This window comes from Ixodes scapularis, unplaced genomic scaffold (assembly GCF_016920785.2).
Source record: "Ixodes scapularis isolate PalLabHiFi unplaced genomic scaffold, ASM1692078v2 PGA_scaffold0__279_contigs__length_252992795, whole genome shotgun sequence".
NCBI lineage: Eukaryota > Metazoa > Arthropoda > Arachnida > Ixodida > Ixodidae > Ixodes > Ixodes scapularis.
The window spans coordinates 109,110,544-109,135,518 of record NW_024609835.1 but is presented as its reverse complement, the minus strand read 5'-3'; positions in this window follow the sequence as shown (position 1 = coordinate 109,135,518).

Genomic DNA, 24,975 nt, shown 5'->3' with positions numbered 1-24,975 from the left:
GGGAAAACCTTGAGGCTCCACATGTCCAGCCGTTCTAGCTACGCAAAAGCTGTTGGCTCAAAGGCCGCGGGAGCTTCGCGGAGCGAGATGTATTCTCTAGTAAAGCGTTTGCTTTCGCCTCCTCTTCGAACCTGGAGGTACAAATCGACCCGATATGTACCCCCATAAACCACAGACCCCGACCAAGCAGTTGGTAACTATCTCAAATCTAGGCGGACTGAACTCAAGCATTGCAAAAGAAAGCGTTTTCGGGGCGCCATGAATGGGAGAAAGGGGAGGGGAAAAGCGCCAGTGACCATGCGGCCTGTACGTAGGCGAGCACTGCGCCATCATTGGGCTTGCGGTCGGATCATTACGTCGGCGGGTATATCGGATTCGCGCTCGGGACCTATATTATTGCGGTGACGAAAATCGGCGTAAATCAAGAATGTCCAGGACACAGCACGTGCTCCGAGCATTATACTCTCTGACAGCTTAAGAAACGTGGGACTTGTCCAGTTCCGGAAATAATGTGATCGCTTTGCTGCCAGGGAGACTGCGACATTAGAGAGTTTTGGTAGATCGTTCCGATACCTCCGATAGCCCCGATAACGATACTATGCATGCGCAAGGGAGGCGGTGGCGGAGTATCGGGTATCGTTATCGGATTCATGGGAACGATCTACTAAAACTCTCTATTAGCTGCGATAAAAGAACCGAAAAAGAAATCACGAAGCAGGAATCGTGAACATAATAAACGACGCAACATGTTTCTTTGGCTGTCGGCATTTAGGTGGTTCCGATGAACACGGGGGGTACGAACTAGTGGCTGAACACGCGACAGCTTGTTTTGGCTTCAAGTTGAGGAAGTTGAAGGTTCCTTGATGCCAATTTCGAGTTTGCCGTCGAAGACAGGTGTGTCTCGATAATATTCTCTCAGAACTGAAGGGCGCAGGTATACGTTTGAGACAAGCACAGCGCCAGAAACGAGTAATACCGAAGCAATGAGCCTAGTACTCGTGGCGACGCCCCCCGGTGCAATAAAAAGTGGACAAGAACTGCCGTGGTGCACGGCCAAAGTGTGAAAACGAAGAAAAAGATGGCTAGAAAAGAATATTCTGCTGAATGCATGAACGCAAACCTGTCTGTCCATGCTGGAACGCCAACTACATGATGTAAAAACTGCATCGGGCACTGATTGGCTTTTCTCTCGGGTCACGTGACATGACGTTGAAATGTAGTTTTTCCCTATGCAGTCTATCTATGCTGGAACGCAAACTAAATGATGTAGAAAACTGCATTGGGCAATGATTGGCTATTCTCTCGGGTCACGTGACATGACGTTGAAATGTAGTTTTCCCCTATGCAGTTCGAGCTATGCTCGTAAAATGATGCAGTTGGCGGTGACGTCAAAATGTCGTCACGATGCACTTTGACGATGCAGTTAACTGAGTGGTCGAGACGAAGCCAGAGATCAATCTGCATAGTAAAAGATGGCGACCCTAACATATGCATCTCTACTGTTGGGTTCGCCAGCGGATCGAGTTTTTAGAGATCACCGGGATGCTTTCGAGACGAGCAATGCGAGGTTTGTGGGCGAATACTGGCTGACCAAAAGTGTGACTCGCTGGCTGTGCAACCAGGGGGGCTATGTTGCGCTTTTTGCACTCCCAGGAGACTAGGGAGAGGGAAGTGACGTCAACAATGCAGCAAATGCAGATTGGATGTTGATTTTGTTTTCTTCTGTCAACATCCCATCTGCATTTGCTCTAGTCGTTGACGTCACTTCCCTCTTCCAAGTCTCCTGGGAGTGCAAAAAGCGCAACATAGCACCCCAGCTTCGCGGAAAGCTCCAGCGTTGTCGTGAAGGGCCCCGTGTGCTGACGGTCGAACAACAAGTCCTCGCAGCTCTACGCTCATGGCCAAGAATCCGAGACATTCGGTTTAGTTCCATTCCGCGACGACATGTGGCGCCTAAGCCCCGAGCGAAATCACTTTTCCAATTTCCAATGTGCCCTCTGTTTCCGCCCGCACCGCCAATCTTATCTTCGAATCCGGAGAGGAGACATCGTAATGCAGTAAGGGCATAGCACTGATAACACGCTCAAGACAGTTCCGAACCTCGGAACCTCTCATTGTCACAGCTGGGCGCGCCTAGCGCAGACGTGCAATATGTAATTGCTTCTCGCGCAGCCAATGTGCATTTTAAAGTGATAAGCAAACGCTCAAGACTATTGCTCCATCGCTAAAAAGCCAAATTTAAACCGAGCAAAGTTAAAGCTATACTTCGTCTCACCTTAGCATGGACTGACCCCGGAGGCTGCTTTAGCGCGAGACGGTAGCCTTTATTGGCGTTCGCGCCGCACGAGCCCTCGTGCAGCCGCCGAGGTGTCTTCGAAAGCAAATAGCTCGCGCTTTTAGCACGCGACCAACAATAGCCCATGCTAAGGTTAAACGAAGTATTGAAGCGCGATCCGAATCCGCTGCGTTTTCCTACCTCGCACCGGCGGTAGTGCATCGGACATAAGGCAAAACGATACTAAAAGTGCTCTGTGTCAGGCTGGGCTTTCTCTTATCACTGGAGCCTGTTAGAGAGGGTCTTCTGGCTTAGGGCGCCTTGGCTCAGGCTAAACTTTGCCTCACCTCAGCATGGACTATTGTTAGCCATGCATGCTAAAGGCGCGAGCCGTTTCCTTTGAATCACTCCTCGGTGGCTGCGCGAGCGTTCGGGCAGAGAGTACTCCAGTCGAGTTTGTCAAGGCTAGCCGCTCGCGCTTGCACAACCTTTTCAGTAGTACTTCGCAGTCTCACGCTAACATGGACTCACCACGGAGGCTGCGCTAGCGTGAGATGGCAGCCCTAACTGCGTAGATTTGCATCCTCGCAGCACGAGTGCTCGCGTAGCTGCCGAGGCGTCACCCAAAGCGATTACCCCGGGCTTTTATTGCGCGTGGTTGCTAAAAAGATACAATTATAGCTTTGGCCGTGATACGGTGGAATATGCACGTCAGCTATTTATTTGTCTGTTTGTAAACAAGCTCACTATGCTGGGTGACAGCTCAAGAGTGCAGTGGAAGCTCCGCCTTCAGCGCGCGCTCCTTGCTTTCCGCCGCGCTTTGACTGCGCGTGCACACTTGTGCTATCAAGGCCACAAAGCTTGTGCTGGAAGCGGAGCTCCCACTGCACTCTTGAGCTGTCACAGACTATAGAGTCCACTATTGGCGAACCCCTGCGCGATTCCGGATTCGAACTTCTTTCCGTTTTGTTCCACGTCATTTTGCTTCCTGTACAGCTCGCAAGTACAAGGGTCGTTTGATAAGTTTGGTAAATTTATACGATAAACAATTCAATGAATGACGCCATGGCTGGCAAGTGTCATTCTTCAAACTAACCCAGGCTAGCTTCCAGACGGGAGCGAAGCGCTGTTCATGTTTGACAGACGGCTGAAGCAAACACTGTAGCGCTTGCCACAACACTGGAAAAAAAAAAAAAAAAAAACGAACCCAGCCCTGTGCAATGATCAAGCGCGTTTGTTTTAAAAATGTTAACGCCCACGCATCAAAACCGAGTTGCATTACGTTCATGGGGACCCTTATTCAACGTTGAAGGCTGTTTGGTTCTGGGTTCATTGGATTAAACGTGGCAGAACGTTCCCTGAAGATGAAGCGTGCTCCGGACGCCGAGTTGAGGCCACCACGACGGATATTGTTGAATAAATTCATAATATATCAATTGGAGGACAGTCGAGTGAATGTACACAAGACTGCTGAGACCATAGGCATCTCAAAATAACGTGTGCACAAAACCCCTTCACAAAAAGCTATGTGCGCGATGGGTACCAGCACCACCTCCTAGATAACAAGGCCGTAATGCTGATAATTTTTCGCCACAGAAGAAGGCCGATCGGAGCCGTGATTGGACGCGAGGGCTGCGTCAGCGTCTCGTTTCTAATCAGAGAGACGGACGCAGCGCTCGTATCCAATCACCGCCCGCGATCGGCCTTCTTCTGTGACGAAACATTATCAGCACTACGGCCTTGTGATCTAGGAGGTGTTGGTACCAGACTGTTCATTCACCAAGACTACGCGCTCTCCCACGAATTGACCGTGACAATGGCAAAATTGGAAGAATTGGGCTTCCAGTTGATTCTTCATCCACCCCATTCTTCTGATACGGCGTCGTGTGTTTTATCAGTGTTCCCGAACTTGAGAAATCTGACTCTGTCGGAAAAAGTTCTCATCAAATGAGAATGTCATTACTCCCGTCAGTTCATATTTTCTAGCCTTTAAGAAAACCTCTTTTTCTGAGAGAAAGAAAATTTAAAAACTCGCTGGACCAAGTGGATAGTCCTCAATGGGGACTATGTTGAGAAACGACATCAATTTTTTCTTCTAACAAAGCGTTTAACCAGCTTTTTTTACCAAACTCATCAAACGACCCTTGTATGCACGTTCATATAAAGGTATAACTCGGAACACAAAGCACGCTTTGCATTAGAGATGGACAAATAAGCGCTTTACCGGAAGTCTACTGGGGCACGAACCACCCTGGCGCCCTTGTAATATCAACTCACGCCGAGCGCGATGTGGTACAGATAGAGACGGTACCTACGAATGGTTGGACCACACCGAGAAGGTCAGCAGGAGAAGCTCCGTCTCCACCTCGCGCTTGTCATTCTTCGTAAGTTGAAGCGTTACCAAACTTGAGAGCTCGAGCCGGAGTTGGAGCTTCCCCTGCTGACCATATATTGTAACAAACTGTATAATATGCAAGTTTTTGCAAGTCGTGTTTCCAGGTTCAGCAAAAACTATGCAAGCAGCCTTGAAATTGTGGTAACCCACATGATTTTAAGCCCGTGTCGAAATTTGACTAAGTTGTCTGATAGTCACAGAAACATCTGTAAGCTCTGCAGTTGGTAATATTGTGCAAGGGAGAGAAAGAGAGATACTATATGGGGCAACTAAATAAATAATTATATGCTCGTTCGCCCATATATTTTATACCTTCAGCGAAGGCGAGGGACCCGCAACATTTCCTGTTTGAGTCCTGGTTTTCTGAGAGCCCCTAACCGAGTTTGCTAGCGCCTGGTAGCTCGGGGCATGTGGAGAGCAGAAAGATCAGGCTACAAAAACCCGGAAATCCTGGGTTCGTCCCCACCAATCAGGATGAGCATCGTACCGGCACGTGTTTGAGTTGCACAGGCTGAATTTCTCAGGTACAGCGTGAGCCAGTATCACCACCTCTCAAACGCCACACACATAACATTTTTATACCCTTATTTGTGTAAATGGCCTGTCCTATATGGAGCACCCTTATTCGTGTAAAAAACACCCTAGAAAAAGGGTGTAACGTCTCACACCCTCAAATAAGGGTGTTTGAACAAGTACGCGAGTAGCGAAAGCGGCCGATTAAATGCGCGGTTGCGGTCGTCAGTGACAGCATACGACGGATTAGCGTGTGGGCTTCATGTTCTTATCATACAAAAACGGACTAATGAAAAAAAAAAGCTTCCGTCAGGTGGAGTTGAACTGACAACCCCTCGAAAACGGCTTATACGTTCAACTCACTACACCACCCTCAAGATGCAGATTTTGTGTTTTACTCCTGCTACTTAAGTCTTCCTAGCACATTTAGACTTCGAGTGTTTTTTTTTTTATTTTCGTTAATTTCAAATTTTCACGAGCATCCTAGGACTACTTATACGCCCCTTTTGAAGTATACGTGATCGCGGCTCGATCACGTGCACTTTCCAACCTCTACATCCGGCTTTCGCGCGTGGCGGCGCTTTTCTATTTAGCTGTATCGTCCTACACACGAATTGACATTTACACGTTTGGTCGCATCAACGTACCGAAATTGAATCGGTCGGACCACCCCGTGCAGTTCATTAGGACTTTCAAACTATACCTGATTGTGACGATCAGTCGAGATGCCTTTATCGCCATTGTTTGTCGTAACAAAGTTCGATTAACTCATGCCTTGGGTTAATCCGACATTTCACCGACACACCCCTCTCACACCCTGTAGATATGGGTGTAAAGAGAAAGACGAACACTGTTTTAACACAATTTACGAACGATATGTACCTGTAGGGTGTGTGAACGGTGTAGGATGGGTGTGAATCGTCCGTACACCCTTGTTACATTCATCAATAATTGAAAATCGTGTAAAAATGGTGTAAGATGGGTGTGTTTTCTAACTCACACCATTCTTACACCCTGTTTACACAATTATGGGTGTTAAAATTTTTACTGTGCAGATCTAGCTCATGCGGAAACGCTCACGACGAATGTAGTTGCCTGGTTTAATCTTTTGGAAAGCTGCGGGGCCAAATATTTGCTAAACAGGGCTCTTTTGAAGTATGTAGTTAAAAGAAACGCAATTGGCGACAGCGGGCGATGTTCTATGATTAAACAATTCTACAAGGTGTCCTGTTTTCCATCCACCTTGATATGGTGGGCTGTCTTGTGCGCACTTCTAGATAGTATTTTGAAGTTTATATTTTAGTTATTATTTTCCTTTTGGTTCAGCACTCTGCTTTCTCAAAGTTAAACAAGCTCGAACGGACTCTTGTATCTATCAAACGCCATAAACAACGTGCTTCTCCGAGAGATTCTAAAAGCACCACGATTCTATGAGAGAGAAACAAACAAATGTTTATCGAGCGTTTAGCGAGCATGATTTCAGTTTGTTGTTGTGTGGCGATGTTGTGGACGCTGTAAATGAGAAATTTGCCAAGTGGAATATGACCGCTAGCCTGGGGTTTTTAACGTGCACCACGCAGTGGTAATAGACGGACGCGCCCCGGTACAATGTCCATCCACATCGAAACGGACAGGGGTGGGGATTGAACCCTTGAATCCATAGGCTCTGCGGTGCGATCATTCGATCCTTTATTTATGAAAACAAAACAGGCAAGATGTTGGGCCGACTTGGTAGAACCAGGAAGACCAGAAAAGGAGGACAACACGGTGAAACGGCGGTCCCAGACAGGGTGGTTCCCGAGAACAGCGCCTGCGCGCCTTCAGATCATTTTATGCTTACGTCCACTTGAATCCTAAATACTTTAACATAAAATGTGCTGGACCCGAGCTTTTCTTGCAAACATTCGGTAAGGAAGGTATATACGTCATGCAGGAGTCCGAAAAATAAAGAGTACTGGAGAAAGCGTAGACGCTCGGACACTCGGTTTGGATACTGCGTGCCTCCGATTGTGCTTTCGACATTAAAAATACTCAGCTATTTTTGCTTATTGCACTTAGCTAAAATTGCATGCGGGATTGCGAGCTTGAAATCTCGCCTTGTGGCAGCGGGCAGGGGGCACGATCGCGCTCATATCATAAGTGAAAGTGTAGGAGGCCAGGACAAGGATTACGCTCACATGCTTCGGAGAAAACCAACAGACGCAATATGCTGGTGTGAAACAACTGTGCTACCGCAGTTGTTTCACACCAGTAAGTGGAAGGTATACGCGACGTATACCTTCCACTTACGCTCACGCGTTACTTTCGGCTGGGTTTTGTTTCCTTTGCTCGAAGGCGTTGTTTCCAAGAAGCTAACGAAAGGTGCCCCAAATCATGCAGTCTGTCTTACCGCTATCTTTGCAATGTTAGTGCGTGAAACAGCATAATGATAAGAAGTGCGACTCCACCTTAAGGACTCACGAAAGTCACGTGTCTGGGAGAGTTAAAAGAAGCATTTGCTTTATTCAACATACAGATGCAAGAAGAGGTTTAGAGGCTTCACAAATTCATCATGGAAACCGGCGCATGCTCTTCCTGCTCCCCCGCCGAGCCCTAGTAATTGTTGCATGCTGTCTCAGTCCTTAACCCAGTTTATTAACACAAAATATGTTTGTACGCCAGTTTCTATGAAAAACCGTCAGGTTAAGTCCTTATGTTTTACCGCTACATTTGTTACAATCTTATATAAAAAAAGAAAACAGCAGAAGCGATCGGGTGGGATTGAACTTGGGAACTAATGATCCGTAGCCCGATGCTATATACAGACCGATCGCTATGGGGCGAAAACGTTTCAAAGCATCAAAGTTCATTTTTGTGGGGCCCGATGCCTACAGCGCACACTCACGGGGCAAATACGAAGAAGGAGCAAGGAACAAAATATAATACCCGAGACCGAAGGAGTTGTATTGTACACTAGCTGTCTCACCAAAAATCGTGAAGTTTAGCGGGAAGCGGCACTAAGCGCTTCCCGCTAAAAAGCCATCCGTTCAGTGGAAGCCTTGTGCCGATATTAGAGAGTTTTAGAAGATTGTTTTTATCCCCGATAACGATACCTCCTCTCCCCTCCGGCGGCCTTGGGCATGCATCGTACCGTTATCAGGGCGAAAAAGCGAACTGCTAAGTCTCTCCATTAACTCTGTAGCACAACTGCCGCCCACCCCAGTTGCAAAATACTTATTATTCGCTCTAAGGTTGCTCCATACCTACTAACTTCGAGGGGCCGTGCGTTCTGAACGTTGGATCGTACTATACTCCGTTCGCCCCTAAGCTGACAGTGCGGTGGAAGCTGCGTTTTGCCAGACCAATCAGTGGCCTGCCTCTTACCGCCTGAACTCGCTCCCGGCACGTGGTATGTGCAGATCAGGGTGGTCACGTGGTGCAAGGCCGACAGTTGACTAGTCCAACAAGCACACAGCTTCCACCGCACTGCCAACCTAGGGGTGAACACGAATCGAACGCGACTCGACGGGTGGACGACGGCTGAGACATCCCTCCCAACCTAATCTATAAACCTCCCAACCTTGCTATATTTTCCATCGTTTTCTCCCGACCCCTTCCCTATCGACAGTGTGCGCACTGAGCGGGCAAGCAACTAAGTCAATTTTCTAAAAAAAAAGGGGGAAATAAACATCTCTCTTTCTTCCTTACTCAGCTAACAGCTGCTGTGCCATCATACCTCGGGATATTAGATCTGCAACAACGAACAAAAGGTCCGTAGAAGGAAGATCCTATCGTCTACATCTTCACTGTTCCTCGAACCTGCTACTTGTTTCGTGTTATACACCTTCCAAACGCTTATCTCTGGTGCGAAAAATTCCGAGTGACTGGACTGTAAACGCAGGTGCGGAGTACGATATTTCGCGGAGAAGAGCTACTGCGCATGATCAAAATGCACTCCACAGCCAAATAAAGATGGCAACTAACAGAAGATCGAAGGTCTACACCATGCACATTGGCCCCAATGTATATAAGGCCATTCGAATTAGAGCCTTCTGCGTGATACCATATTTGTTTGCTGGGCTGTGGAACTCTTTCGTATGAGAAATAACCCTCTGCGAAATATCGTACACCCGTCGTTAATATGAAGGTAGAGGCCGGTCCGTCGACCGCTCCGTACTATCCGCGTCATGACGCGGCGGGCGGGGCGGCTATCGAGCCTTATCGGCGCTTGGCGCCTCACCGAAATTAAGCGCTTGGATCGAACACTGTCTTCGCTTTTACTGCTTTGCTCTGCATAGAGCGTGAAAGTGGATTTCTATTTTGCGACTTTTTGTGGGCGCTGTGTACACGTCATTGACGGCAAATAGTTTGCATTTCGCCCGTGGAAAAGCGCCGACGTTGCTCGGTATAGTTCATCAAAACTCAGATTCTTTCTTTATTATTCAGTGAACGCTAATAGCGATAAATATTTTTACAAAAAAAAATATTTCGAGCGTATCATGACAGAAGCCACTTCGACTTTTCAAAAATGAGCGTGGCCGAATGAGCCGAAAGAAATGCGACCGCATTCAAGAAAAAAACAAATAGTTACTTTATCAAGTCACTACAGTGCCTCCTGATAACGTCCGAAAGGCTCCTGCCCAATTCTCGCGCTTTCTTCAGGGAGCAGCAGCAGAGCTGAGCTGATTCACACGCTGAATCTCGGCGTAGCGCGCGATAAGGTGCGCAAGCCGCCACGGGCCGCAGCATCATGACGCTGATAGTACGGAGCAGTCGGCGGTCCGGCGTTCACATTTATATTGACGAGGGGTGTACGTCGCATTCGCGTCCACAGCCCAGTGACTCGGCAGTTTTCGTCTTTGTCAGAACAGTCGGAAAAGTGTACACACTTCATTATGGATTATCACAGATCGATGGAAACTTGTTTTGTTCCGTACGTTACCAGCAAAAAAGAAAAGGCATACACGAGAAGCGCATAAGCCAGGAGAAAAGCCCACCGAGTGCACTTCGAAAAAAAAAAAAAACACTGCATACTAATGCTTGGGCGGTAAAATGACTGAAGTATCATCGGTCTAGGCAAGTTCTTGTAAGAAAACCTGAGACTGGGAGTTATTTCACGCGATAGCGTAAGGCTCCCGTTCAGCGGAAAAGCCGGCGTAGTAGTAGTCGGCGTCCGGCGTGACTTCGTAGGCCTCGTGACCCGTGTCGAGTTACCCGGGTCACGGCGTCTGGCGTGACCTCGTGGGCGGGCCCCTCCCCTTCCCTGAACACTCGGGTCACGTGACCCGGGTGTTGAATGGGATCCCCTCCCCTTACCCCCCACACCTCCCATCCCCTCCTCCACTACTCCTATATGACCCCCACTCCTTTCCCGTGCCCTCCACCCCTTGCCTTCCCTTAGTAGCAGTCGGCGGCGGCGTGACCTCATGGGAGGGCCCCCTCCCCAGCTCCCCTCGCCTCATCCACCCCCTCCAAGCCCTCCACTCCCCCAACCCCCACCCCCTTCCCTTCCTACCTCCGCCTCCCCTGCCCTTCCGCCCTCCTCCAGCCCTGCGCTGACGACCCGGTCTTGCGCTATCGCGTCATACACTTAAGGCGGAGCCTAAGTGTCCCCCCAATTTTTATTTGTCCTAGTCTCAGGTTTTCTTTCAATGATGTTTCCTAGCCAGCTCGCTCGCGTACTTTCCCTCCTTACAGTTCTTGTAGCTGGATGTACAATCTCCCGCAATATGAAGGACCCATTCGACCAGGCAGTTTGAGGCTGTTTTGGATTTGCCTATGCCTGGACCATATTTCTTGACGTGAAAGAATAAAATAAACTTTTATCTTTCTTGTCGCTCGAAATAAAGTGCGCCTGGCCAAAGTGGAATAAGCGCCGCCCCATAAATTGCATCGGCGAATGGGTCCTTCATATTGCGAGTGACTGTACACGCACTTAGCGTGGGTGTACGGCCTAGGGAGCAGCTCGACATGAGAAATGTCGCGCTCCGTCGGTTCTTCGATGGGGTCTGGACTAGCTCATTTGGCGGCATATGTATAGTCGTCTGGTGGAGATATCAGTCAATCCTGTGACACAGTCTTTACTTTGTAAAACATGAAACATCATCTCCCCACCAGGGTTCTTCCTCACCTTCTACAGATAATTATTTCGGCATTGTGATACACAACCGCCACCGAATGCAAAAAAACTCAGGTAGATAAAATAAGATGTCCATAGTAATGTTTGAGTCTTGGTGGAACCTTAGAAAAAAAAAACTGGGTGCGAACTCCCGAGAGTCCTGAAGTATATCATTGCCTGAGGGCCCGGGATTTTTGATGGTAGTCGAATTTCCCGGGCCTTGTGTAATAAGAGATACTGAAAATTGCATAATTTGGCATGGAACTACTTCAGGTCATGCGGTTAGTTCATGCCAGATTGTCAGATTTATAATGAGCGAAATAATTAAAAGCTCACTAAAACAGCATTAGATGACATATAAAAATACTCTCCCAGACTAGCGTCATGTATCCATAGTGGAGACTGGACCTCCTCAGGCAATTTTGTGCTCTCCTGAACCAGGCGCAGCTGCCCCAGGGATATTCGGGCTTAAATCTCCGGAGCGAAAAGACGCGGTTTTCGGTGCCAGGGACGGGAATTTAGAAAAATACAGAAACATAATTAGTATAAATATCAAAATGCTCTCCCCGAATATGATACTAGACATACCCAGCTACATTCTAAACGAAAATTCGATATTCTCAGGCGATGTTTGTGGCTTCCCGAGCCGGGCGGAACTGCCAAGAAAAACGTTGGGACTTTGTCTCCACAGCGAAAAGACGCGGTTTTCGGTGCCAGGGACGGGAATTTAGAAAAATACAGAAAAATAATTATTATAAATATCAAAATGCTCTCCTCGAATATGGTACTGGACATACCCAGCTACATTCTAAACGAAAATTCGATATTCTCAGGTGATGTTTGTGGCTTCCTGAGCCGGGCGGAACTGCCAAGAAAAACGTTGGGACTTAGTCTCCAGAGCGAAAAGACGCGGTTTTCGGTGCCAGGGACGGGAATTTAGAAAAATACAGAAAAATAATTAGTATAAATATCAAAATGCTCTCCTCGAATATGATACTGGACATACCCAGCTACATTCTAAACGAAAATTCGATATTCTCAGGTGATGTTTGTGGCTTCCTGAGCCGGGCGGAACTGCCAAGAAAAACGTTGGGACTTTGTCTCCACAGCGAAAAGACGCGGTTTTCGGTGCCAGGGACGGGAATTTAGAAAAATACAGAAAAATAATTAGTATAAATATCAAAATGCTCTCCTCGAATATGATACTGGACATACCCAGCTACATTCTAAACGAAAATTCGATATTCTCAGGTGATGTTTGTGGCTTCCTGAGCCGGGCGGAACTGCCAAGAAAAACGTTGGGACTTAGTCTCCAGAGCGAAAAGACGCGGTTTTCGGTGCCAGGGACGGGAATTTAGAAAAATACAGAAAAATAATTAGTATAAATATCAAAATGCTCTCCTCGAATATGATACTGGACATACCCAGCTACATTCTAAACGAAAATTCGATATTCTCAGGTGATGTTTGTGGCTTCCTGAGCCGGGCGGAACTGCCAAGAAAAACGTTGGGACTTAGTCTCCAGAGCGAAAAGACGCGGTTTTCGGTGCCAGGGACGGGAATTTAGAAAAATACAGAAAATAATTAGTATAAATATCAAAATGCTCTCCTCGAATATGGTACTGGACATACCCAGCTACATTCTAAACGAAAATTCGATATTCTCAGGTGATGTTTGTGGCTTCCTGAGCCGGGCGGAACTGCCAAGAAAAACGTTGGGACTTAGTCTCCAGAGCGAAAAGACGCGGTTTTCGGTGCCAGGGACGGGAATTTAGAAAAATACAGAAAAATAATTAGTATAAATGTCAAAATGCTCTCCTCGAATATGATACTGGACATACCCAGCTACATTCTAAACGAAAATTCGATATTCTCAGGTGATGTTTGTGGCTTCCTGAGCCGGGCGGAACTGCCAAGAAAAACGTTGGGACTTAGTCTCCAGAGCGAAAAGACGCGGTTTTCGGTGCCAGGGACGGGAATTTAGAAAAATACAGAAAAATAATTAGTATAAATGTCAAAATGCTCTCCTCGAATATGATACTGGACATACCCAGCTACATTCTAAACGAAAATTCGATATTCTCAGGTGATGTTTGTGGCTTCCTGAGCCGGGCGGAACTGCCAAGAAAAACGTTGGGACTTAGTCTCCAGAGCGAAAAGACGCGGTTTTCGGTGCCAGGGACGGGAATTTAGAAAAATACAGAAAAATAATTAGTATAAATATCAAAATGCTCTCCTCGAATATGGTACTGGACATACCCAGCTACATTCTAAACGAAAATTCGATATTCTCAGGTGATGTTTGTGGCTTCCTGAGCCGGGCGGAACTGCCAAGAAAAACGTTGGGACTTTGTCTCCACAGCGAAAAGACGCGGTTTTCGGTGCCAGGGACGGGAATTTAGAAAAATACAGAAAAATAATTATTATAAATATCAAAATGCTCTCCTCGAATATGATACTAGGCGTAACCAGCTACATTCTAAACGAAAATTCGATATTCTCAGGCGATGTTTGTGGCTTCCTGAGCCGGGCGGAACTGCCAAGAAAAACGTTGGGACTTAGTCTCCAGAGCGAAAAGACGCGGTTTTCGGTGCCAGGGACGGGAATTTAGAAAAATACAGAAAAATAATTAGTATAAATATCAAAATGCTCTCCTCGAATATGGTACTGGACATACCCAGCTACATTCTAAACGAAAATTCGATATTCTCAGGCGATGTTTGTGGCTTCCTGAGCCGGGCGGAACTGCCAAGAAAAACGTTGGGACTTAGTCTCCAGAGCGAAAAGACGCGGTTTTCGGTGCCAGGGACGGGAATTTAGAAAAATACAGAAAAATAATTATTATAAATATCAAAATGCTCTCCTCGAATATGATACTAGGCGTAACCAGCTACATTCTAAACGAAAATTCGATATTCTCAGGCGATGTTTGTGGCTTCCTGAGCCGGGCGGAACTGCCAAGAAAAACGTTGGGACTTAGTCTCCAGAGCGAAAAGACGCGGTTTTCGGTGCCAGGGACGGGAATTTAGAAAAATACAGAAAAATAATTAGTATAAATATCAAAATGCTCTCCTCGAATATGGTACTGGACATACCCAGCTACATTCTAAACGAAAATTCGATATTCTCAGGTGATGTTTGTGGCTTCCTGAGCCGGGCGGAACTGCCAAGAAAAACGTTGGGACTTAGTCTCCAGAGCGAAAAGACGCGGTTTTCGGTGCCAGGGACGGGAATTTAGAAAAATACAGAAAAATAATTAGTATAAATATCAAAATGCTCTCCTCGAATATGGTACAGGACATACCCAGCTACATTCTAAACGAAAATTCGATATTCTCAGGTGATGTTTGTGGCTTCCTGAGCCGGGCGGAACTGCCAAGAAAAACGTTGGGACTTTGTCTCCACAGCGAAAAGACGCGGTTTTCGGTGCCAGGGACGGGAATTTAGAAAAATACAGAAAAATAATTATTATAAATATCAAAATGCTCTCCTCGAATATGATACTAGGCGTAACCAGCTACATTCTAAACGAAAATTCGATATTCTCAGGCGATGTTTGTGGCTTCCTGAGCCGGGCGGAACTGCCAAGAAAAACGTTGGGACTTAGTCTCCAGAGCGAAAAGACGCGGTTTTCGGTGCCAGGGACGGGAATTTAGAAAAATACAGAAAAATAATTAGTATAAATATCAAAATGCTCTCCTCGAATATGGTACTGGACATACCCAGCTACATTCTAAACGAAAATTCGATATTCTCAGGTGATGTTTGTGGCTTCCTGAGCCGGGCGGAACTGCCAAGAAAAACGTTGGGACTTAGTCTCCAGAGCGAAAAGACGCGGTTTTCGGTGCCAGGGACGGGAATTTAGAAAAATACAGAAACATAATTAGTATAAATATCAAAATGCTCTCCTCGAATATGATACTAGACATACCCAGCTACATTCTAAACGAAAATTCGATATTCTCAGGTGATGTTTGTGGCTTCCTGAGCCGGGCGGAACTGCCAAGAAAAACGTTGGGACTTAGTCTCCAGAGCGAAAAGACGCGGTTTTCGGTGCCAGGGACGGGAATTTAGAAAAATACAGAAAAATAATTATTATAAATATCAAAATGCTCTCCTCGAATATGATACTAGGCGTAACCAGCTACATTCTAAACGAAAATTCGATATTCTCAGGCGATGTTTGTGGCTTCCTGAGCCGGGCGGAACTGCCAAGAAAAACGTTGGGACTTAGTCTCCAGAGCGAAAAGACGCGGTTTTCGGTGCCAGGGACGGGAATTTAGAAAAATACAGAAAAATAATTATTATAAATATCAAAATGCTCTCCTCGAATATGATACTAGGCGTAACCAGCTACATTCTAAACGAAAATTCGATATTCTCAGGCGATGTTTGTGGCTTCCTGAGCCGGGCGGAACTGCCAAGAAAAACGTTGGGACTTAGTCTCCAGAGCGAAAAGACGCGGTTTTCGGTGCCAGGGACGGGAATTTAGAAAAATACAGAAAAATAATTATTATAAATATCAAAATGCTCTCCTCGAATATGATACTAGGCGTAACCAGCTACATTCTAAACGAAAATTCGATATTCTCAGGCGATGTTTGTGGCTTCCTGAGCCGGGCGGAACTGCCAAGAAAAACGTTGGGACTTAGTCTCCAGAGCGAAAAGACGCGGTTTTCGGTGCCAGGGACGGGAATTTAGAAAAATACAGAAACATAATTAGTATAAATATCAAAATGCTCTCCTCGAATATGATACTAGACATACCCAGCTACATTCTAAACGAAAATTCGATATTCTCAGGTGATGTTTGTGGCTTCCTGAGCCGGGCGGAACTGTCAAGAAAAACGTTGGGACTTAGTCTCCAGAGCGAAAAGACGCGGTTTTCGGTGCCAGGGACGGGAATTTAGAAAAATACAGAAACATAATTAGTATAAATATCAAAATGCTCTCCTCGAATATGATACTAGACATACCCAGCTACATTCTAAACGAAAATTCGATATTCTCAGGTGATGTTTGTGGCTTCCTGAGCCGGGCGGAACTGTCAAGAAAAACGTTGGGACTTAGTCTCCAGAGCGAAAAGACGCGGTTTTCGGTGCCAGGGACGGGAATTTAGAAAAATACAGAAAAATAATTATTATAAATATCAAAATGCTCTCCTCGAATATGATACTAGACATACCCAGCTACATTCTAAACGAAAATTCGATATTCTCAGGTGATGTTTGTGGCTTCCTGAGCCGGGCGGAACTGCCAAGAAAAACGTTGGGACTTAGTCTCCAGAGCGAAAAGACGCGGTTTTCGGTGCCAGGGACGGGAATTTAGAAAAATACAGAAACATAATTAGTATAAATATCAAAATGCTCTCCTCGAATATGATACTAGACATACCCAGCTACATTCTAAACGAAAATTCGATATTCTCAGGCGATGTTTGTGGCTTCCTGAGCCGGGCGGAACTGCCAAGAAAAACGTTGGGACCTAGTCTCCAGAGCGAAAAGACGCGGTTTTCGGTGCCAGGGACGGGAATTTAGAAAAATACAGAAACATAATTAGTATAAATATCAAAATGCTCTCCTCGAATATGATACTAGACATACCCAGCTACATTCTAAACGAAAATTCGATATTCTCAGGTGATGTTTGTGGCTTCCTGAGCCGGGCGGAACTGTCAAGAAAAACGTTGGGACTTAGTCTCCAGAGCGAAAAGACGCGGTTTTCGGTGCCAGGGACGGGAATTTAGAAAAATACAGAAAAATAATTATTATAAATATCAAAATGCTCTCCTCGAATATGATACTAGACATACCCAGCTACATTCTAAACGAAAATTCGATATTCTCAGGTGATGTTTGTGGCTTCCTGAGCCGGGCGGAACTGTCAAGAAAAACGTTGGGACTTAGTCTCCAGAGCGAAAAGACGCGGTTTTCGGTGCCAGGGACGGGAATTTAGAAAAATACAGAAACATAATTAGTATAAATATCAAAATGCTCTCCTCGAATATGATACTGGACATACCCAGCTACATTCTAAACGAAAATTCGATATTCTCAGGTGATGTTTGTGGCTTCCTGAGCCGGGCGGAACTGTCAAGAAAAACGTTGGGACTTTGTCTCCACAGCGAAAAGACGCGGTTTTCGGTGCCAGGGACGGGAATTTAGAAAAATACAGAAAAATAATTATTATAAATGTCAAAATGCTCTCCTCGAATATGATACTGGACATACCCAGCTACATTCTAAACGAAAATTCGATATTCTCAGGCGATGTTTGTGGCTTCCTGAGCCGGGCGGAACTGCCAAGAAAAACGTTGGGACTTAGTCTCCAGAGCGAAAAGACGCGGTTTTCGGTGCCAGGGACGGGAATTTAGAAAAATACAGAAACATAATTAGTATAAATATCAAAATGCTCTCCTCGAATATGATACTAGACATACCCAGCTACATTCTAAACGAAAATTCGATATTCTCAGGTGATGTTTGTGGCTTCCTGAGCCGGGCGGAACTGTCAAGAAAAACGTTGGGACTTTGTCTCCACAGCGAAAAGACGCGGTTTTCGGTGCCAGGGACGGGAATTTAGAAAAATACAGAAAAATAATTATTATAAATGTCAAAATGCTCTCCTCGAATATGATACTGGACATACCCAGCTACATTCTAAACGAAAATTCGATATTCTCAGGCGATGTTTGTGGCTTCCTGAGCCGGGCGGAACTGCCAAGAAAAACGTTGGGACTTAGTCTCCAGAGCGAAAAGACGCGGTTTTCGGTGCCAGGGACGGGAATTTAGAAAAATACAGAAAAATAATTATTATAAATGTCAAAATGCTCTCCTCGAATATGATACTAGGCGTAACCAGCTACATTCTAAACGAAAATTCAATATTCTCAGGCGTTTTCTGTGGCTTCCTGAACCAGGCGGAATAGCCAAAAAACGTTCAGACATACTCTCCACAGCGATGAGACGCGCTTTTTTGTGCATGTGATCAGATAAAAAAAAAAACTAAAAAATAATTATTACTATTATCAAAAGACCCTCCTGGAATATGATACTAGACATACCGAGATACGTGAAAGATGTAAATTAAATCTCCTTATCAATTTTTGTGGCTTCCTCAGCCAGGGGCAACTGGGCAGAAAAATGCTCTAGCATAGTTCCCAGAGTGACAGATGCGATTTTTTTGTGGGAGGGGCGAGATATAAAAAATTGGAGGAAAATTATATTTATGAATTTTAAAATTTTTTGCCGGAGAATGATAGTAGACATGCCCAGCTACATGCCACGTGGAAATTTTACCTCCTTATGCAATTTCTTCTAATTTCTTGACCTTATGAAAAAAGCACTGTGTAATTTAGTCGGCAAAAAGGCGACAAGTAGCCTAACTCGCACTTTTTGCCTACTGCTTTGCCTTTTAACACTCCAGAAGCTTCCTTGAGGTTATAAATGCGAACTAGGGTGCCTTCATCTCCGCTTTAATCGGGGTGATGACATCTCTTGTAGTACCCGATGCCGACAGCACGTGCTCACAACGAGAATACAAAGAAACACCTTGAAAAAACAATGGTGCCATAGCACAAGTAAAGCGCGCTCCTACCAAAGAATAAAAAGCACAGCGCCCGTATGAGAAATATTGCACCATTGTTGGTGACATGGTCACGTGACGATAATTTACGGGGGTCACGTGATCATCGTCCGTTGCGCCACATCACCCACGTAACCACAGTGAAAGAGTGGGCCAACGGAAGCCACAAGGTCGTGTGACCATGATCCGTGGGGTCATAAGAACACGGTCCGTGGAGTAACGGGAACATAACGCGCGGAGCGGGGGGGGGGGGTTCCTCTCCGCCAGGTCTCCACGCGGGAAATGATATCGCATTTAAGCCTCACAGGTTGTCCAATTGTCCATGATGACAGCCAACTTTTTGCCGATCACGGGCGAGCGCGGTTCTTGTTGGTGGGCGCCCCCCCCCCTCCCCCCCCCCCCCCCCCCCACCACCCGAAAAGTACAGAGGAAGCACCTAGAGCTCCCAGAAGTGTGTGAGTCAGAAATCGTGTAAAGTCGTCGATTTCTTTACTAGGATTTAGGCATGGTACAGGAACCGCAAAATATTTTATTGGTCCATAATTGCTATCGACATGTATGGCGCTAAAATGAATTCATTTGTCCTTCGAAAAGAAGGATCTTGCTACCATGGTGCAATCATCAGAAATATATATTTCATTCTTTAAAATAGTAAAGATTTGCGAAATATTTTGGGCGTGAGATCTCTGCTGACCCAACCATGTTTAAACGCTATTGCCAGCCCTCGGTTATTAGAGAGCTTTAGACCTAGATAACTCAAAATTTAGCGTGAATTTCAAAATGCTCTCCTGGAATCAATTAAAGCTAAGATTAATAAAGCGATCGCATTTGACCTCAAGATCCTGTGGCGACAAGCTTTTCTTCCTGGGAGTTGAATGTCATGGCCTCGTTTTCAATGGGAGTCTATGGGATACGGTTTGTTGATTCGGGAAGGAAATGTAATGGTCGTGAGGCACTGAAATTCTTCAAATAAGCGGGCTATTAGATCAATATTTTGGCCTCCCGAGTGCAATTAAATTTGTGGAGTTTTAACTGAATTACAAAAATAAAACTTTTTTGTCCATTGAGTTACGCTAGGGCGCTGACGTGACTGCCGAGAGATGGCGTAAGTTGCGAGCGGCGGCATGTCCCGGATTCTTGGGGTTGTTTACGCCGCTGGCGGCTTCCAGGGAACCGTCGGGAGCGACGAAAACATTGGTGTTCACTAGTGCTCTGTGAGTCGCGTGCTTGGTGATGGCATCAACGCTATCATCGATTGCCTCGGATCGAAGGGGCTGTGTTTCGAACAAACTCAAGGAGAGAAGGTGCTCACAAAAAGGAAGTTCTTCGAGCAATGCAAGTTCAGCGGATGATCGATAAATATTCTAAATACTCTTACACGATTCAACACGATTGTGCTTTCATTTGAGTGCACCCCATATAAGCGATTTGGGTGAGCGAAAAGCCAAGCAAGCAACGGTAACAGGCTTAAGTTGAGCTAGTTCGTTCATACTTCAAGTAGAGGGAGAGGGAGAGATATACTTTATTTTAAAGCAACTACTTCAGGTAATGCCAGCTGAACTAGAATAAACATACACATAAAGAAAAGGCCATACACGCCGTGGGACTAACAACTGATTTTCTTCTTCCACCTCTTCTACTACGAGCCCAACTTGAGGGAAATATCCTCTTTTCTTCTTTTTTGCTTCCTACTTCACCGAAAACTTTACCCCCGAAGGAAGATTTTGTTCTTTCTCGTGCAGCACGAGAGAAGTTGCACTAACGCAGTCAAACATAGTCAAAAAGTAAAATTTGTCGTTAGTTATATATGCAGCAACAGGTTAGTCTGCCTGGACATGGAGACATTGTTACCCACTGTAGATAAGCAATTTAGCCAGTGCAGTACGACTGCTAGCCCGGGGTCTTTAACGTGCATCACGCAGTACACGACCGCACGCCGGTACGATGGTCATCCAGCAGATCGAAACGGGCAGGAGCGGGGATTGAACCCACGATCCCTGGGTTCTGCAGCGCGAGCTTTCGCTCCACGTGCTCCGAGCTGGTGTGCGCTAGCCTACTCGGCGATTCTCAAAAATTCCTTGTAGGGAAAAAAAAAAAACAATGTAGTTTCAACTCAATCTCCACTGTTCGGCGACGTCACCGGACACGTCACGGTGCAGTTCTCTTCCGATGTAGTTTCTTGGTGATGGAGATTAGGCTCCTCCTACCGGAGACGTCACGATGCAGTTTCTCCACCGCTTTTTCCAGCATAGACAGACACCTGAAGAGTGACTTGGCTTCACGTATTACCCCGATAAGAACGCGTGCTGGCCCGCGTATTTTTTAATTTTTTTTCGTGCAGTACAAAATTTTTAGTACAGTTGCTAAAATATAGCAATATCAAATTTAACGTTAAGGCTGGTTCACACACTTGCGTTTGATTACGACCGAATTTTTGTGATATCTTACGACGAGAAAGCATACTGCACGCTAACGCCATCAGTGAGCTGGCCCTAAAAGTACATTTTACTAGAGCGAAGGTTTTGCGGTGTTTGCGAGACCAAATGTACCGACTAAATAAAAAATGCTCATTTTTAACAATGTCAAGTTTTTTGAGCCAATAAAAAATAATGATGCTAAAAAGTTAGGAAATATAAGAAATTCGCCAGTGTTCCTTGGCTAGTCGTCTGATAGCGTCAGTGTGTTCCCAAGTAGTAAGAGGTCACAAGAGATTGTTAGGCACTCGGTCGTAAACAGTAGCAAATGTCTGAACCAGCCTTTCAATGTTTAGACGGAGTGACTTTGGTCTGCTGCAAAAGTATGGCGGCTCTGCAATATGCTCTGCTGGTGATAAATTTATCCAGAGCAGTGCGGCTCCTAGGTTGGGGTTTTCCGAAGTAAATCACGTGGTACTGAATGTGATACATGACAGCACGCCGTTACGATACTCATGCGGATCAGAACGGGCAGGGGTAGGGATTGAACAATTATCCTATTAGGTCGTCAGAGTCAAGCGAAATCTCCCTACGAGTGATGGGGGATTACGACGCAGACATTTTCTATCCCTTGGCGATTCGGTCTTTAAAGTCACAGTCTTTACGAAAGAAATCTCGCATAAAACATAAAAGGAATACGCTTCCTGTATGGTCCTTTACAATGTCGCAAAATGCGTCGACTACAAAAAAGTTTGAAATTATTTTAAAGGTCTTTCAAGCGCTTTATTATCATGTCACAGTCTAAGTGAAGCGTTACTTGGGTATACACGTTAAAAAAAATCAATTTCCTAATAGGTTCTTTGACGCCCCAATAATTCTTTCAGCTTGTGATGAACGGTTTGGCCTCAAGCAATATCGCCACCTGGCACGCTAGAAAGCAAACTGGGCGATGAAGAACGCTTTCGCATAAAGAAAAGTAGCTTATAAAAACCACTATTAGGTTTTTTCACGAAGAATCCATTTAGGGGTGCTTAGACGAACATTTTAGGGTGCAAATAATGAACAAGCCAAAGAACCCCTAAAAGTTATTTTACGACTACAGTTTTTTTTTTTTTTTAGAGTGTACCTTAAAACAAGTGTTAGTTCAGTTTTAATGGTAGTGAATAGTATTTAGTGTTGCTTATCTTGGTGAACACGCTCGCGTACACGCTTGCGTAAGTTTCGAAAATTTTCAAAACGAGCCTTCTGAGCATCGTATCTTCACACCTAAAATATTCCTTAAAGTTTAAGGAAAATTCAGAAAACTTTTAAGAGTGCAGTTTTTGTTTCCACTCAGATATAACTCAATGTAGGTTGACACTCAAAATGTGACTACACATTCTTTAGAAACATATTGGTGTGTCCGCAAGTGTCGTCTAAGAAAACAAAACTACATTGCCCCTAATGACCCCACTTTAATTTTAACACGAAAAAAAAATATTTTTCAAAAATATAAAAGAAGTATCGAACGCAATGGTTTTTTTCGTGTTTTTAGTTTTTTTTTATGAAAAACAATAAAGAAATAGGACAATAAGTTTCGAAAGGGTTATAAATAGATAGTTTTGTAACAAATCCCGAATGATAAAACTTTGCTTTATTTTATTGGTCAGAGAAGAAACCCCACACCCAAATCATTGCAAAAGAGAACAGCAAAAAGCGAGACTGGTGTGGGTTTCAAGTTGCCTAATTCTTTAGAAGACCCCTGGCCGACGCGCAACGCGTCTGTGCACTGCTTAACAGGGCGTTCTAAAAAGACAATTCTGCACGTATAGCCATATTGCTACATTCTTATCGCCGCCACAATTGCCGTGCCCGAGATATTTCCCCGCATATCTTTTTTTCGCGTTTCGACGCTCACGCAACCTGGAAAATAGCGCCCCAATTTCAACAGAGGCGTTCCGCTAGAGCATATATAACGGCTCCAGAACTCTATGGAAGCACTATTCAAGTTGCTTCCGCCGCACGTTGCGCTTCTACAGAACACTGGGACCATGAAGGCTTTCGTGAGTAGCCGTACCACATATAGACGTAATTTATTTCAATTTAAATTTCTGAGCTTCAAGTGGCACGAAGTTATGCCATTTTCTGGTCAAAAACTTTCGAACACTCAGCGCGGTGTGGACAGCATGACAACCAGAGTTGTAGCAAACAAGAGACTGGATCGTCCGCTATGACAACTCGCCTGCACACACCGCAGTGTTCAGTAGTTTTCGACAAATAACAGCGTTGACCCCCCACCCCACCCTTCCTATTCACCCAACCTCGCCCCGTGTGACTTTTTTGTGTTGTTTTACCGGGTAAAGACGTTTTCACACGAAAACGGTTTGCCGACGTGGAAGATGTAAAAAGTGAACGGCAAAAGCACTGACAAGCATCAAGATAGACGAGTTTAAAGATTGTTTTGAACATTCGAACAAACAACGAAATGTATTGTGAAGAGCGCTTTGTGAGTGACTAAAATTTTAACATGTCAAAAAATCAATGAACAATTCTAAATATAAAAAATGTGGGTTCTTTCAGGTTTTCCTTCATATTATTCGGAGAACGATATCAAACATAAACATGTCTACACGTATCGCGTCTAACAATGTAAAAGACCCATCGGGTGGGAGAGTGTCAGGCAGCTGTGCGGGATTCGCTGAGGCCGGGCCCACATTGCACGGTGCGAGGAAGTAGATGTATCTTTCATCTACTTTCTCCATAAGCATAGTGTCCTCTTAGCACCGACGCATAAACTGCCTCGGCGGATGGGTCTTCCGTATTTTTGCGGGATCGGACCATAGACGCCACAACGCGGTTAACACCGCAGTACTTGGGTCACCTGACAGAATAGTCAGGCGTATAGCTAATGTCTATTTGGGTCGGTAAAGGCCCCCCCCCCCCCCCCCCCCCCCCGCGAGAGAGCCGTGCTGTGGTGCATCGTGACATTTTAAGATTGTTTTCTCGGTCGTGACGCGCTTTTGCATCTCGCTGTTGCTCCTGATGCCGCGCTCAGACTGTTTGTACAGCGTACAAGAGACAGACTGCAGACAACGCGTGACGCGAGTTTCCTCCTTGTATGACATGGTCATGTCACATTGCTCAAACAAAAACTGTCTTCAGACATGTTTTAAACATGCGTGCGTGTGAAGCAAACATACTCCGAAGATGCTTGGTGTGTGTACGCCGATACTTCTGTAATCATGTCCGCGGGGAACACCATATGTTTTGTATGATGCGTGAGCAGTCTACCGCGGCTTTACGTTTCTGTACCGAGTTACCCTCGACAAAACAAAACAACAACAAACACGTATTTTCCGTTGAAACAGCTGCAGAATAGTATTGAACGGTTGCGTTTACGTATTTTGCAGACTTCTCTGCTGGTGTTCGTTATGGCCGTTGCCTCGGCCCTGGCCGGGTACCTTGGCGGCTACGGCGGTGGCTACGGTGGCGGCGGCTACGGCGGAGGAGGTTACGGAGGTGGCTACGGCGGCGGCTACGGCGGCGGCCATGGCATTGGTTTGGTGAAACTCGTCAGCTTTGGCGGACACGGAGGGTACGGTGGATACGGAGGAGGCTACGGCGGTTATGGAGGCGGATACCATGGGTGAACAGCCCTCGTCTCATCAACGTGTGGAGCCGCAATAAACTCGAGAAAGTTCATTTTGTTTCTTGTGGT